At 40.0% G+C, this 13818-nt stretch overlaps 1 long non-coding RNA gene across 1 annotated transcript in view; it reads left to right on the plus strand.

Annotated features, from left to right (window-relative positions):
• LOC148106976 (uncharacterized) overlaps positions 1-13818 on the plus strand; it is a 511020-nt gene that overhangs the window by 343105 nt on the left and 154097 nt on the right. The window contains exons 6-7 of the long non-coding RNA XR_015723363.1: positions 5625-5781; positions 7499-7637. This is a non-coding gene — a long non-coding RNA (uncharacterized LOC148106976). The remainder of the gene's footprint in view (positions 1-5624; positions 5782-7498; positions 7638-13818) is intronic.

Consider the following 13818-nt stretch of genomic DNA (forward strand, 5'->3'; position numbering starts at 1 on the left):
TAAATGAGATCAAAGGGTTTGTTACAGCAATTCAGGATAGAGCAATTACCACCAGATTTACTGCAGGCTTGGTTGGTGATAAGTAAAGAAGATGTATGACAAATGGTTAAACAAGTGAACCTATAATTGGAGGAAACAACGCTTTGGCTTTTGTATGATGTAGATGAGAATAACAAGCTTAATCAGAACTTAGCTTAGATACCAATAGTGAGCGACCTGTAAGCATGTGCTTATAAATGCATCAACAAAGTAGTAAAAGCCAAATCGAATGCTATTTAGAAAATAGCACTTGAAAGACATTGTGGGAGAGCATCATGATAAAAGAGGAGCGAATCTTGTCCAAGAAACACTGGGAATATTAAGAGTGCAATGGAATGTGCTGGTTAGGAGAAAATTTTGCAAATGCATTCAGAGGAAAGAAAAATGGAAATTGTTCTCTTGGTCAGAGACACTGAAGCTTACAGGGAAAGTAGAATGACTGATGTCAGTAATCAGGGAGTTTGGACATACGCTGATTGTGCTTTATCCCAGTAAATCATTCTTTGAAGCCAATTTTGGAAGGCAATGCTACTATTCCACTGGATCCTGAGTCTAAAATGAATACCAATGAGTGTTTGTAACCTTAAAGACTGCAAGGGGAGTTAAATAGGGCAACAGTAAAAACTCCAGGGCCAGGGAGGAGTAAACTTAAATCATTGAATGACAAAATCTTACACATAGAACGAGAAATAGGAAGTGATACTGACAACGACCACACCTTTGGAAGAATCTAAACCTCCATATTCCTCCTCTACGACCACCAACACTAAGAGATGGTGAAACAAAAGCCCTTGTCCATGCCTGCATTTCTTGATCTTGCTTTGTCCCCCTTCGTTGTCCTATAATCCATCTATTCAGAGGACATGGCTCAGTGCCTTTCCTTCCTTTTATTCTGGGGCAGTAAAACTCATAGCCTGGCCTTCATACAGCAAAAGAAGTATTTTCTCAAGCTCATGGAAGAAAATACAATGATCTGAGCCTGTTGTAATCAAAATAGGATTGAGTTATGATGTAGTACTAAGGAATCCCCGAGTTTCGGTAGATGAACTCATGAAGTTTATTTCTTGAACACACAGAGTCTGTTGTAGGTCAGGTGACCCACCAGTGTCTTTCGAGAGATGACCCAGCAATGCAGGCTGCTTCAATCTTGCAGTTCCTCAATTTTAATGTACCACTCTAGGCTCATCACTAAAAGGAAAGGTTGAGCAGAGGCATTTCACTGTCAGCCCAGAAGACACGACATATTTCTTTTTTTCCCCAAGTTTTTATTTAAATTCCAGTTGGTTAACATATAGTATAATATTAGTTTTATGTGTACGATAGAGTGATTCAACACTTCCATACAACACCTGGTGCTCATCACCAGTGCACTCCTTAATCCCCATCCCCTGCTTCACCCATCACCCCACCCACCTCCCCTCTGGTAACCGTCAGTGTGTTCTCTAGAGTTAAGAGTCTGTTTCTCTGTTTTCCTCTTTTTTCCCTCCTTGTGTTCATTTGTTTTGTTTCTTAAATTCCACAGATGAGTGAGATCATATGGTATTTGTCTTTCTTTGACTGACTTATTTTGCTTAGCATAATACTGTCTATCTCCATCCACGTCATTGCAAATGGCAAGATTTCCTTCTTTTTATGGCTATATAATATTCCGTTGTATGTATATAAACCACTTCTTTTTTATCCATTTATCTGTCAATGGACACTTGAGCTGTTTCCATAATTTGGCTATTATAGATAATGCTGCTATAAACATCCCTTCGAATTAGTATTTTTGTATCCTTTGAGTAAAATACAGTAGTGTAATTGCTTGGTCATAAGGTAGCTCTATTTCTATCTTTCTGGGGAACCGCCATACTATTTTCCAGAGTGGCTGCACCAGTCTGCATTCCCACCAACAGTGCATGAGGGTACCCCTTTCTCCACATCCTCGCCAACACTTGTAGTTTCCTGTGTTGTTACGTTAAGCCATTCTGACTGGTGTGAGGTGATAACCTTTTTGTAGTTTTGACTTACAGTACCCTGATAATGAGTAATGGTGAGCATCCTTTCATGTGTCTGTTGGCCATCCGTGTGTTTTCTTTGGAAAAAAGTCTGTTCATGTCTTCTGTCAATCTTTTTAACTGGATTATTTGGTTTTGGGTTTTGGCTTTTCTTAAGATTTATTTATTTATTCCAGAGAGAGAGAGCATAAGCGGGAGGGGCAGAGGGAGAGGGAGAGAGAATCCCAAGCAGACCCTACACTGATCATGGAGCCTGATGCAGGGCTCAGTCTCACGACCCTGAGATCATGACCTGAGCCAAAATTGAGAGTCAAACACCTAACCAACTGCACCACCCAGATGCCCCTCGATTATTTGTTTTTTGAGCATAGAGTTTTATTTTTTTTTTAACTTTTTTTAGGGGTGGGAGGGGGAGAGGGAGAGAGAGAATCCTAAGCAGGCTCCACGCCCTGCACAGAGCCCAACATGGGGATCAATCTCACAACCCTGAGATAATAACCGGAGCCAAAATCAAGATCAGATGTTTAACTGATGGAGTCACCCAGATGCCCCTTGAGTGTTGAGCTTTATAAGACAACTTATTACTTCTGCTCCTGGCCCATTAGCCAGCTGTAGATGCATGGCCTCACTAACTTCAAGAAGCTCAGTAGGATATTGGTGAACACTGGAAATATCCACCAGGAGTTTGCCATGTTTGATCTTTGATATACTAAGGAAATTTATGAAAATGTCTCCCTCTTTCCAAAGTCTGATTTTCAAGCCTATTGTTTTCCTAGGAATGCAAATAAAAATTTAATTTACCCCCCCCAATTTAATTTGACACTTCGTGCTGAGAAATGACAAGAGTTTTCCTGGTGGGGCATCTGCCCTTCCCCTGAGACACTGAAACTCCAGTGCTCCAATAGGCAGGGAATTCCAAGAGCCTGGTTGTAGAATGTATGAACACATGGAAATGTTTCAAAAATATCCCATTTCGTGCTATTAAAATGTAATATTAGGCCTTTGGGAAATAATGTTCGTACTTGGGAAATAATGTTCGTTTTATGAGCAGAAAAAAGGGCAAAATCATCCTAGCGTAGTAGAAGAAAAAATCTCATCATTATTAAAAGGAACTAATCTAACTTCTTCATTGTAAAGCAAGAGAAACCCTTATATACAGGTAATATATAAGCAAACAAAAATCCTCTCCCATCTTCTGTTGCAAAAACCCATTCAGTAAGTAACTATGAATTAGAAAGCAAAACAAACAGCTGGTATCTAAGTATAGTCTTCTGAGTATGGGGCTTTCGGGTTGACTGTATCTAAATATGTGATACTCTTTGAGGAAGTCAACACGGTTATCTCCTTCTGTTAACTGCATTATTTAGAAACAATCAGGCAGTAAACTTCTACAAAATATGCTGGCAGTCTCGATACAAGGAGTGTCATTTAACCCATTTGATGAAGGTTCAGGGAAGCACTTTGAGTGCTGCTAATATGAAAAGCAGTTTGTGTACAATGAACCTCAGGAAGAAACAGTGTTCACAGATTTACCTATAAAACCATACACCTCGCCGTCTCAAATATTTATCCTGCCAAATTTAATTGGGCCAAAGCAGATAAAACCGTTCAAGCATGGAAACCAGTAATTGTTTGTAATTCATAAAAAGGATTATGCACATGAAATACTTCTAGACAAGCTACTTGTCTGTAAAGGAACACAGTTACGACAGAGCATCCTACAAACTTGTACTTTTCAGGGTATGTCCTGCCAAAGCGAGCACCCAATGCACACTTTTTAATAGTCTACTTCCCTCTAGGAATAAGGCAAGCGTCAGTGCCCTGGGGGAAGTGGTGATGACAGCTCTCTCCTCTGGTCATCAGTACAGTACAGAATTTCAGGGGTCACGTCTCAGCTGTAAGCTCACACAGCAAGTGTCGGATTTAGTTTCTAAAGCTTCATCTGCATGCCCGGCAACTAAAGCAGCACGAGTCATCTACACCCTGGTAACGTTGGAACAAGACCTATTTCTAGGTCTTCCATGCTGACAAGTTTCCCAAAGGTATTCACTGGAACCCTTGTTGAAATTGTCCTTCGGCTGCATGTAGACACAAGCCTGAGATCCAAGCAATAAGACGAGCGCTGTATCTATGAGATTAATCTATTCACGAATTTCCTCTAGTAAATTTGAACTGGGCATCATCCAAGTGTCACATACTGTTCCTGGGCACATAATGGGATCAAGAGTAGAGACCCCCCCACCCCCAGTGCAAGCCACAAAACAACAATGTATGCTTTATACGGTAAGCAGATGAGAGTAAATAAGTGATTGTCCAATACTAGTTGTTTAGCTGGAAGACTACTCCGGAATGATAAGACTAGAAATGCTGTAAATAAAAATAAACAAAGCCGGTTTTGCCATTCAGGGAAATGGACAGTGGGGATATTTGCATATCGTTGCCGTGAAGCCATCTTGGGAACATTTATTGGTACAGAGAAACTAATGATATCACTGCAACACCATGCCAAGAAATTTCTTCACAAATGTACAATGAGGCTTTTAGTAAATAAGCCATGAAAAGACCACCGTTAAGAATACTAGAAAATGCCACCAACTTAAGATGCTTTGGGGGACTTTGTGGATTTAGGAGGAGGCTCTAGGAGAATTTACAAGAGCGGTAAACATTGATACATTCACTACACATCTGCAGGGACTTCATTCCTCAGGACAGAAAAATATGCTTCCCACAAATTGTGATTCTATTATTTCGCCATTAACTTTAGAATTTATATGAGTGCAGGATCATTGCCCAGATCCAGCACACAGTTGGCCCCATTCCAAACCTTGCAAGTAATTCTCAGGCCACGGAGGGGACCTTAACTCTGAAAGCCTGGAAATTATGCTTAATTAGTTTCCTTTTGTCATCAGTGGACAATAGGTGATAAAAGGTAACATTTATACCTGTCAGGGACAACCCACCTGGGAACAGGCTTCCTTGGAGTCAGCACTCAGAGAGGCCGTCCTTCCTCGAGAGGAGTGATAAACTATTAGTTGGTTGGAAGAAGGATATGCATTCATCTCGTGGTCAGCCTGCATTCTTTCCGGATTCACGTATTAATTTGGTTCCCAAATACATGGCTTCATTTCCCCTCATCATCTTCCTGGAGTGACCTTCCCTGAACTCTTGAGTGTGGATTGAGTTTCTCATCTCTTCTTTTCTGCAACATCCGTCCCTTGGTGAGTGCTTATTTTCTGACAGGGGGATTGAAGTTGTCCACTCAGAGATGTTGCACAGAAATGGGTCTTGTGTCTGTTCTGGAGTCTGTTCTTTTGAGTTTGGCTGTAAACAAATATTCCCTAAAAATCAAGACAAAAGCACAGATGTTATAAGTCAGCTATCCAGCTGTCCCAGGACTCCTGAAAAAGAACCATCCCAAACATGACTACAGTACGGAATCTGTGAAATGACCGCTGTTTTCCGATCTCATTCTTGTTCGTTTGCGGGGGGGATTTTAACTCCCTAAGTCCAGTGAATCTTGTTTACCAGATGAAAGATGTATCTTACGAGCCATTCAAACCTTTTCTTCCTTCTTGTCTTTTCCAGATTCGGGGCACCTGGAGGGAATGCTGGGTTAGCAGAACCTTCGTGAATCTGATGACCATTGGAGACTTAACAAATCACCATGCCTTTGATGATAAAGTGGGAGAAGGAAGTCTTTAACTGGCTTGCAGTTGCCGTCATGAAGATCTGTTATTTACAGGTAGTTCTAAGTATGCATAGGAAGTCAGATGTGCCTGATCTGTCGTTAATGAAAGGTTTTAATTCCAAAATTACAGAATTCAATTAAGGTTATGGGGTAGAAACGAGAAAAGGGAAGAAAACCTGTTTTCCCGTTCACCATTCTAAGACATGTCAAAAGATGGGCATGTCTTCTTCTCTGTTCACTTTATCTGGAATAATCTCTACAAACCCTTTCCCTCCCTGTTCTCCCCGACCACCTCTGAAATGTGCTCAGCATACCTAGGAAAAGACATCCATTTTCCAAGTTCCTGTCTTAATACAAAAACTGCGTGTTTGATGTTCTCTTCATTTTTGTAAGATTTTGATGATATTCATATTAACTTCCTAACATGTCTGTATGATTTTTCAATGGCTGAGATGATTCTAGTATACCCAACAAATTTCACAGTAAGGACAGTAATTTTAGCTGAGATCAAAGGATATATTTTACATGTCTTGATTAGTATATAGTTGACCAAGGCAGTACATATCCTACTTTTTCCAGGGAATCGAGGATTTCAAGCCTCTTGTGTGTATTTTTAAGTAATCTCATCTGCTTTAGGTTTATTTTTTCTCTTTTAATTTCTAAGGATCATTTATTTTTTTTTCCTTTTTTTTTAAACTATGATATGTTAGTCACCCTTTTTGTTGTAGTGTTTCATGAGTCATTGTTTGCGTTTAACACCCAGTGCTCCATGCAATACGTGCCCTCCTTAATACCCATCAGCAGGCTAACCCATCCCCCCACCCCCTCTTCCTCTCTAAAACCCTCAGTTTGTTTCCTGGAGTCCATAGTCTCTCATGGTTCATTCCCCCTGTTTACCCCCCCTTCATTTTTCCCTTCCTTCTCCTAACGATCTCTCTGCTATTCCTTACGTTCCACAAATGAGGAAACCATATGATACTTGTCTTTTTCTACTTGACTTATTTCACTTAGCATAATCCCCTCTAGTTACATCCATGTCAATGAAAATGGTGGGTATTCATCCTTTCTGATGGCTGAGTAATAGTCCATTGTATATATGGACCACATCTTCTTTATCCAGTCATCTGTTGAAGGACATCTCGGCTCCTTCCACATTTTGGCTATTGTGGACAATGCTGCTATGAACATTGGGGAGGGTTTTTTTTCTTGGTAACCATGTTCTCAGCTCAGTCTGGGATTTTGGACCTAAATGATGATTTTTGAGTAAATCATAAGATGAACTTCTTGGGTAAGAACAGAGGAATCTGCCAAGGATTGAATTGCTAATTGCTCCCAATAACACAACAGTCAGGTATGCCTGGGGTTCTAACGGGTACCCAACACTCTCTCCCAGTTATGTCTCTAAAGACAATAGTAAGGATGGAACATCAATTTCCTGTTATGAATGTTGAGGTTGCTGCTGTGCGTGCTCTGATCACATCAGGCTTCTAGAGAGGGAAGTGTGAGATGGAGGTTGGAATTTAAATGGCTCTGTCACCTCCTAATGCCAGTCCTTTCATTTTCTGTGGTTGCAGCCAGCACCTTGGTACCATCTTTAGGATTTCACTGAGCCTGAGTATCTTCTTCCTCCCTTCCTCCATCCCTGTGTCCCAGAGTAACTGATTTTCCTACTGGGGCATTTTTCACTGATACAATGGATATAACTGGGAAGTCTTTGATGGAAGGACTTGAAAGAGTCATTAACTTCATTTTGCTTCATTTGTTTTCCAAGTCAAAGAATCCCAAAGAGAACTGCTGTGAAAAATAAGAGCATCTTAATTGACTGCCTCGAAGCTGTGCATTTCAGACATCACAGAGGCTGAGCTCTCCCTTGAGGATGGATGGATATGAAAATTCAACTATTATCTAAGGTTAGAGTCCCCCCAGCCTGCGCTCAGGTCTGCCCTATTCCTCTCACCTCCAGTCTTCTGCCTTTGAGCATTAAGTCTGTACAATTTAGAACCCTCCCTTTTCCTGGGAAATGAAGATTTCAGGCCTCTCTTGTGAGTATTTTAAAACAATCTTATCTGCTTGAGATTTACTTTTTATTAGAAATTTTTAGCTTGAGTAGGAGTCAAAGAAGAGTTCACCTAAATAAGTTGTATTTTACCATTTGCTTAATTAACTCATGGCATTTTTTCATTGGGTTCAAACACTGGTTACACTATTTACCAGCTGGGTGACCTTCAGCAAGTTACTTAACTTACTTTGCTTATTTATATCATGAGGATAATAATAATACCTACCTCATAACATTACTGTAAAGTTTAAGTATGTTGATAGGTTTAAAGTATTTAAAATGGTGATGGCCATATAATAAACTCAATATGTATTAGTGATTGTTATTATTACTATTAGTAATAGGACTATCATTTCTAATGTTCAAGATAAAAGTCGGTTTCCAGGGTCCTAGCTTTTTTGGCATTAAGAAAAACTATGGGGGCGCCTGGGTGGCACAGCAGTTAAGCGTCTGCCTTCAGCTCAGGGCGTGATCCTGGCGTTACGGGATCGAGCCCCACATCAGGCTCCTCTGCTATGAGCCTGCTTCTTCCTCTCCCACTCCCCCTGCTTGTGTTCCCTCTCTCGCTGTCTGTCTCTATCTCTGTCGAATAAATAAATAAAATCTTTAAAAAAAAAAAAAGAAAAAAGAAAAACTATGAACATAGGCTATCTACCTATATGAAAAATAAAATATGCACTAATATTTTAATTTGTATTCTGCATTTTTTTATGAAAGAAAGAAGATACAAGTTTTCTAAAGCAAGATCTTAGGAAATGAGACATGAGTCACTTCTATTTGTACGAAAGGATGTCGATAGATTAGCTAGAAAAAATGACACAGAAAAAGGTTTAGTGTAATTACCAAATGCTTAGGATTTTATGAGATAAAAAAGTTGTGTAGCTTATTAATGCAGAGTTGTGTGTGTGTGTGTGTGTGTGTGTGTGTGTGTATGTGTGCACATGCATTAGGTAAGTGTTAGCTAAGCATGGGCAAGACAATAACTATTGCCAGGTACTTTCATACTTGATCTTGCTCCACAATGACACTGTGAAATCCTTGGTTATAGATGAAAAATCGAGGGGCGCCTCGTTAAGCGTCTGCTTTCGGCTCAGGGCGTGATCCCTGCCCTACTAGGAGCCTGCTGCTTCCTCTCCCACTCCCCCTACTTGTGTTCCCTCTCTTGCTGGCTGTCTCTCTCTCTGTCAAATAAATAAATAAATAAATAAAATCTTTAAAAAAAAAAATTGAAGGCCGAAATAGGCTAGGTCTCCACACACAAATCTTCTGAATGTAGTATTCATTACTTTAGATTGAAGTCCAGTGTTCTTTAGACTCTACAGTAATTATACCCATACTAGGCACAGGGGAGAGAAAAGAACAAGATAGACATGGTCCCTGCCTGCTCAAAGCTTCCAATTTAACAAAGAAGACAAACTTCAAAAAAGTAATTAGAAGTGTTAAAAAAAGCTAAGAGAACTTCTAGGTAGCTGAAGGCAGTGGTTGCCACAAAGCCATCAGTCTCCCACTATATCTCCCCCAAACAAGTTGGGAAATGCAAACTTACACAAAAACCAAGCTTTCAGCATGACTTGGAGACATGAATGCCAAAGCTTCAAAGTAAGTGTAGATTAAAAAAAAAAAAAGTTCCAGATCCTAGTGCAATTTTCCATGCTGCCACCTCCCATGTGCCCGCCACAAGGCCAAAGGAGAAAACCTGTGGGAAAGACAGAGGGAGAAGGCAAGGGAAGGGGCACAGAACTGATCCAACATCAGCGTCGGGAAGATTAAGTCTACCTCAGTCTGAATATTCTAAGAAAGCATCCGAATACATCAGAGCATGGATTACAAGGGAAGCAATCCAGAAGTCCATATGGTCGAAGGGGGCAATCTCTTTGAAACACATAGCTTCTAGGAGAGAAAAGAAAAGCAATAAAGAAAAGAGAAACTCCCCTTGGCAATTAGGTCGTGAAAAGGAAAAGAGCTAAAGGGGGAAATGCAGGGCCCTACAGGACAGAAGAGAAATATAAAACCAGAGGACATGCAGCCTTTCCAACCCCTATCCACACAATCAAACAGATCTACTTAAAGTGTCTGGACTTTGTTATGGTGAGAGAAAAGACGTCACTAAACTGGGAATCTGAAATACTCCAGTACCCCAAAAATGAGCAAAAGGAAAATCAGCAAATCCACCTAGAGCTGTTCTAAAAAATCAGAAAACAAAATTTCACCCACATGTGGTTAAGTTTCCATAGGAAAAATAGCCATATAGCAGAAGAAAATGGTAAGAATTAAATATAATCAAACATATATTTGAGAATATGAAAAACCACCTTGTAAGAAATTAAAAAACTAAGAAAGGAGAGGCTCCTGGGTGGCTCAGTCGGTTAAGTGTCTAACTCTTGGTTTTGGCTCAGGTGTGAGATCAAGTCCCATGTTAGGCTCCACGATCTGCAGGGAGTCTGCTTGAGATTCTCTCCCTCCCCTTCTCCTTCTGTCTCTCCCCCGACTTGCTCTCCCTCTCCCTAAAATAAATGAATAAATCTTTTTAAAAAACTAAGAAAGAAAACAGTCAAAAAAAAAAAAAAAAGAAGAAAAGAAAAAGAAAAACCAGGGAGATAAGAAGAGATAGTTGACTTAATTCGTGAAAGAATTAAAGAATAGACAAAATTATCCCAGAAATAATCAGTTGTAAGGTACCCAAGGACGAATAGATTCAAATGAAATTTAATAAGGGGCAATGAAGAAAGACAAGCAAACAACCAAGATAATGATAAGGAGATAAAGAAAGAAGTAAAATTGATCATAGAGAAAGTAGGAAAAATGAATGACAGAAAAAGTGAGAATAATTTCATATTGTCAGAGGCTACCAACCACAGTGAGTTAAATCCATCCACAAGCCGATTAGAGCCTGTGAGAGATTTTGAACCAGAGGCACCTGGCTTGTCCATACCAGGATTTACATGCCACAGAGACTGTCAGATTAAAAAAAAAAAAAAAAGTTTGTGGTTTTAAGCCACTAAGTTTTAGGGTAATTTGCTACATAGCAGTAGATAGTGAGTACAGATTTTTGTACGTGGATGTCTGGTACTGCCATAACAAATAATAAATATGCATATGGCATTGAAACTGGGCAGTAAGTTTTGAGGAGAGTACTAATGAATGTTTAAAATGCCTTGAACACATACTAAAATTTTGGACATTGAGGAAGATGCTAGTGAGGGCTCAAGAGAAGGTAAGGAAAATGTTATTGGCAACTTGAAAATAGGAGATTCTTGTGAGGTAGTGACAGAATGTATCTGTTCTCTGCAGTTCCATGGAAAGTAGAAAATGTGCCTAATGAACTGGGTCATCTACCTAAGGCTGTTTCTAAGCAAAATGTTGAAGGTGCCACCTGGTTGCTTCTTGCTGTTTATAATAAAATGTGAGAGCAGAGAAATAAATTGAGAGAAAGACTGCTTTTAAAAAGGAGCCAGGATTTATGGTTTTGAAAATCCTCGGCCCCTCCAATGGCAAATAATGCTAAAGTTAAGAAATGGCATTGGAGCAAAGATCAAATCCAGGGCACTTCTAGGAAAACATTGTCTAAAAATGAAGCCAAGGGCATGGCTGTAAAATCCCTTGTTAATACTTAAGAAATATCAGCAGCTCCATTTAGATCCTTAGAGTTATTTCAGTCATACACAAGACCCTTTAAAGAGATTAAGGGTAATCCTCACAGATCGTTTAAATCAAAACCTTAAGGGTGTTGTCCCACAGCCCACTCTGCAGTAGCACAAGGGAGAGAAGGATTTATCTCAAACAGGTTTGCATGTGTGGCTTTTCTCTAATGGAGTGAATCCCATTGAAATTTACAGAAGATCCATAGAGTTAATGAGAAAACTATATCAGCAAAAACACTGCCAGTTTGGAGTATAAGGGACAGAGAGAAAACAAAATGAAAAGAGGCTCTTGGATTCCTAAAATTCTACTGGAAGCTAGCAGGCTGAGAAAATCACTCAGCTGTGAATGCTGACTCAGAGGGTGAACCCAAAAGCTGGCAGATAGCGTCAAGAGCCCAAGCCTAATCGAGGAACATCCAACACTTGTTGGCTGGATTCCAGGATTTCTATGGACCAGTGACTCCTTTATGTTTCCAATCCCCTTGCCCCTTTTAAATAGGAATATGAGAAGTGTTTATCCTATGCCTGTCCCACAGTTATCTGCTGGGTGTGTTGTGAGGAAGGCATGTGTCTCTTTAGATTTACAGATCTGTAGAACGAGGAACTACACCCAAGTTGCTGCACCTGCACTGGATTTAGATGATGAGCTACTCAACTTTGAGCTGATACTGTAAGGGTTTATAAATTTTGAGGACCTTGAGAGGGGGTGAGTGTATTTTGCATATGAAAAGGAAATGAGGGGCGCATGGGTGAGTCAGTTGTTAAGCATCTGCCTTTGGCTCAGGGTGTGATCCCAGAGTCCTGGGATGGAGCCCCACATCAGGCTCCTCCGTTGGGAGCCTGCTTCTTCCTCTCCCACTTCCCCTGCTTGTGTTCCCTCTCTTGCTGGCTGTCTCTCTCTCTGTCAAATAAATAAATAAAATCTTTAAAAAAAAAAAAGAAAAGGAAACAAATCATTGAGGGCAAGAGGGCAGACAGTGGTAGGCAGTCTCTACGATGTTCCCAAAGATCCCTGTTTCCGCCAGATACTAAACTTATAATCTAAACTTATAACCAGCTTTTTTTTTTAATATTTTATTTATTTATTTGACAGAAAGAGACAGCGAGAGAGGGAACACAAGCAAGAGGAGCGTGAGAGGGAGAAGCAGGCTTCCCGCCGAGCAGGGAGCCTGATGTGGGGCTCGATCCCAGGACCCTGGGATCATGACCTGAGCTGAAGGCAGACACTTAATGGGTGAGCCACCCAGGCGCCCCTTATAACCAGCTTCTAATGAATATAGCAAAAGTAAAGGAATGTCACTTCCAAGATTAGGTTATAAAAAGATTTTGCCTTCTGTATCCCTCACTATCACTTGTTCTGAGAAAAGATAGCTGCCATGTCGTGAGCTACCCTATAAAGAGGAACACATGGTAAGGAACTGGAACCTCTAACCAACAACCAGCAAGGTCCTAGGGCCTGAAAACAGTTACAAGAACTTGGAAATGAATTCTCCCCCAGTGGAAACTTGAGGTGACCATAGTCCTGGCCAGCAACTTGAATGCAGCCTTGTGAGGGACCATGAGACACAGGATCCCAGCTAAGGAACTCTGATTCCTGACTTACGGAAACTATGATAAGTGATTGTTGCTTTAAGCTGCTTATTTGTTTGTTTATCAACAGATACTTAACACTCATTTATTAGAAGAAAAATATTTTTTAATTTTCTCATGAAACACAACCCAGGTATATGCCATGGATGTGAGACATACCTATAACTATGTGATTCAGAAAGCCAAAAACTGAAGAAATAAATTATGCTAAGCAAATGGAAACAAAAAGAGAGCAGATATAGAGATTCTGATATCAGACAAAGTTTAATTCAAGCCCCAAAACATCAGATGTGACTAAGGACATTTTTTTGTGCTAAAACCTGTCATACAAAATGAAGATACAAGGAAATGAACATTTATGCACTAAATTACATAGCAACCACATTCAGAAAACAAAACCCATCCTATATGCAAGAAAACATATGTAGACACACATAATAATAAAAGACATTGCTATAATACTCAGTGCAAGACAGATCACATGAACAAAAAATATCTAAGGAGATAGAATCCTTGAACAACATAATAAGGTAGATATTATGAATGTATATAGAACTGCACATCTTTTTTTTTTTTAAGATAATTATTTTTAAGTAATCTGTACACACAACATGAGGTTCACACACCTGGAGATCGGGAGTCGCAGGCTTTACCAGCTGAGTCAGCCAGGCTCCCCCAGAACTGCACATCTACATGTACATTCTGCTCAAGTATCCATGAGACATTGACGAAATTTGATCATACATTAGGTCACAAGGAAGGCATCAGTAATTTCCATTTTGTAGAAATATGATAAATAAC

Source organism: Ursus americanus, chromosome X (genome assembly GCF_024610735.1).
Source record: "Ursus americanus isolate L20-20 chromosome X, mUrsAme1.1.p, whole genome shotgun sequence".
NCBI lineage: Eukaryota > Metazoa > Chordata > Mammalia > Carnivora > Ursidae > Ursus > Ursus americanus.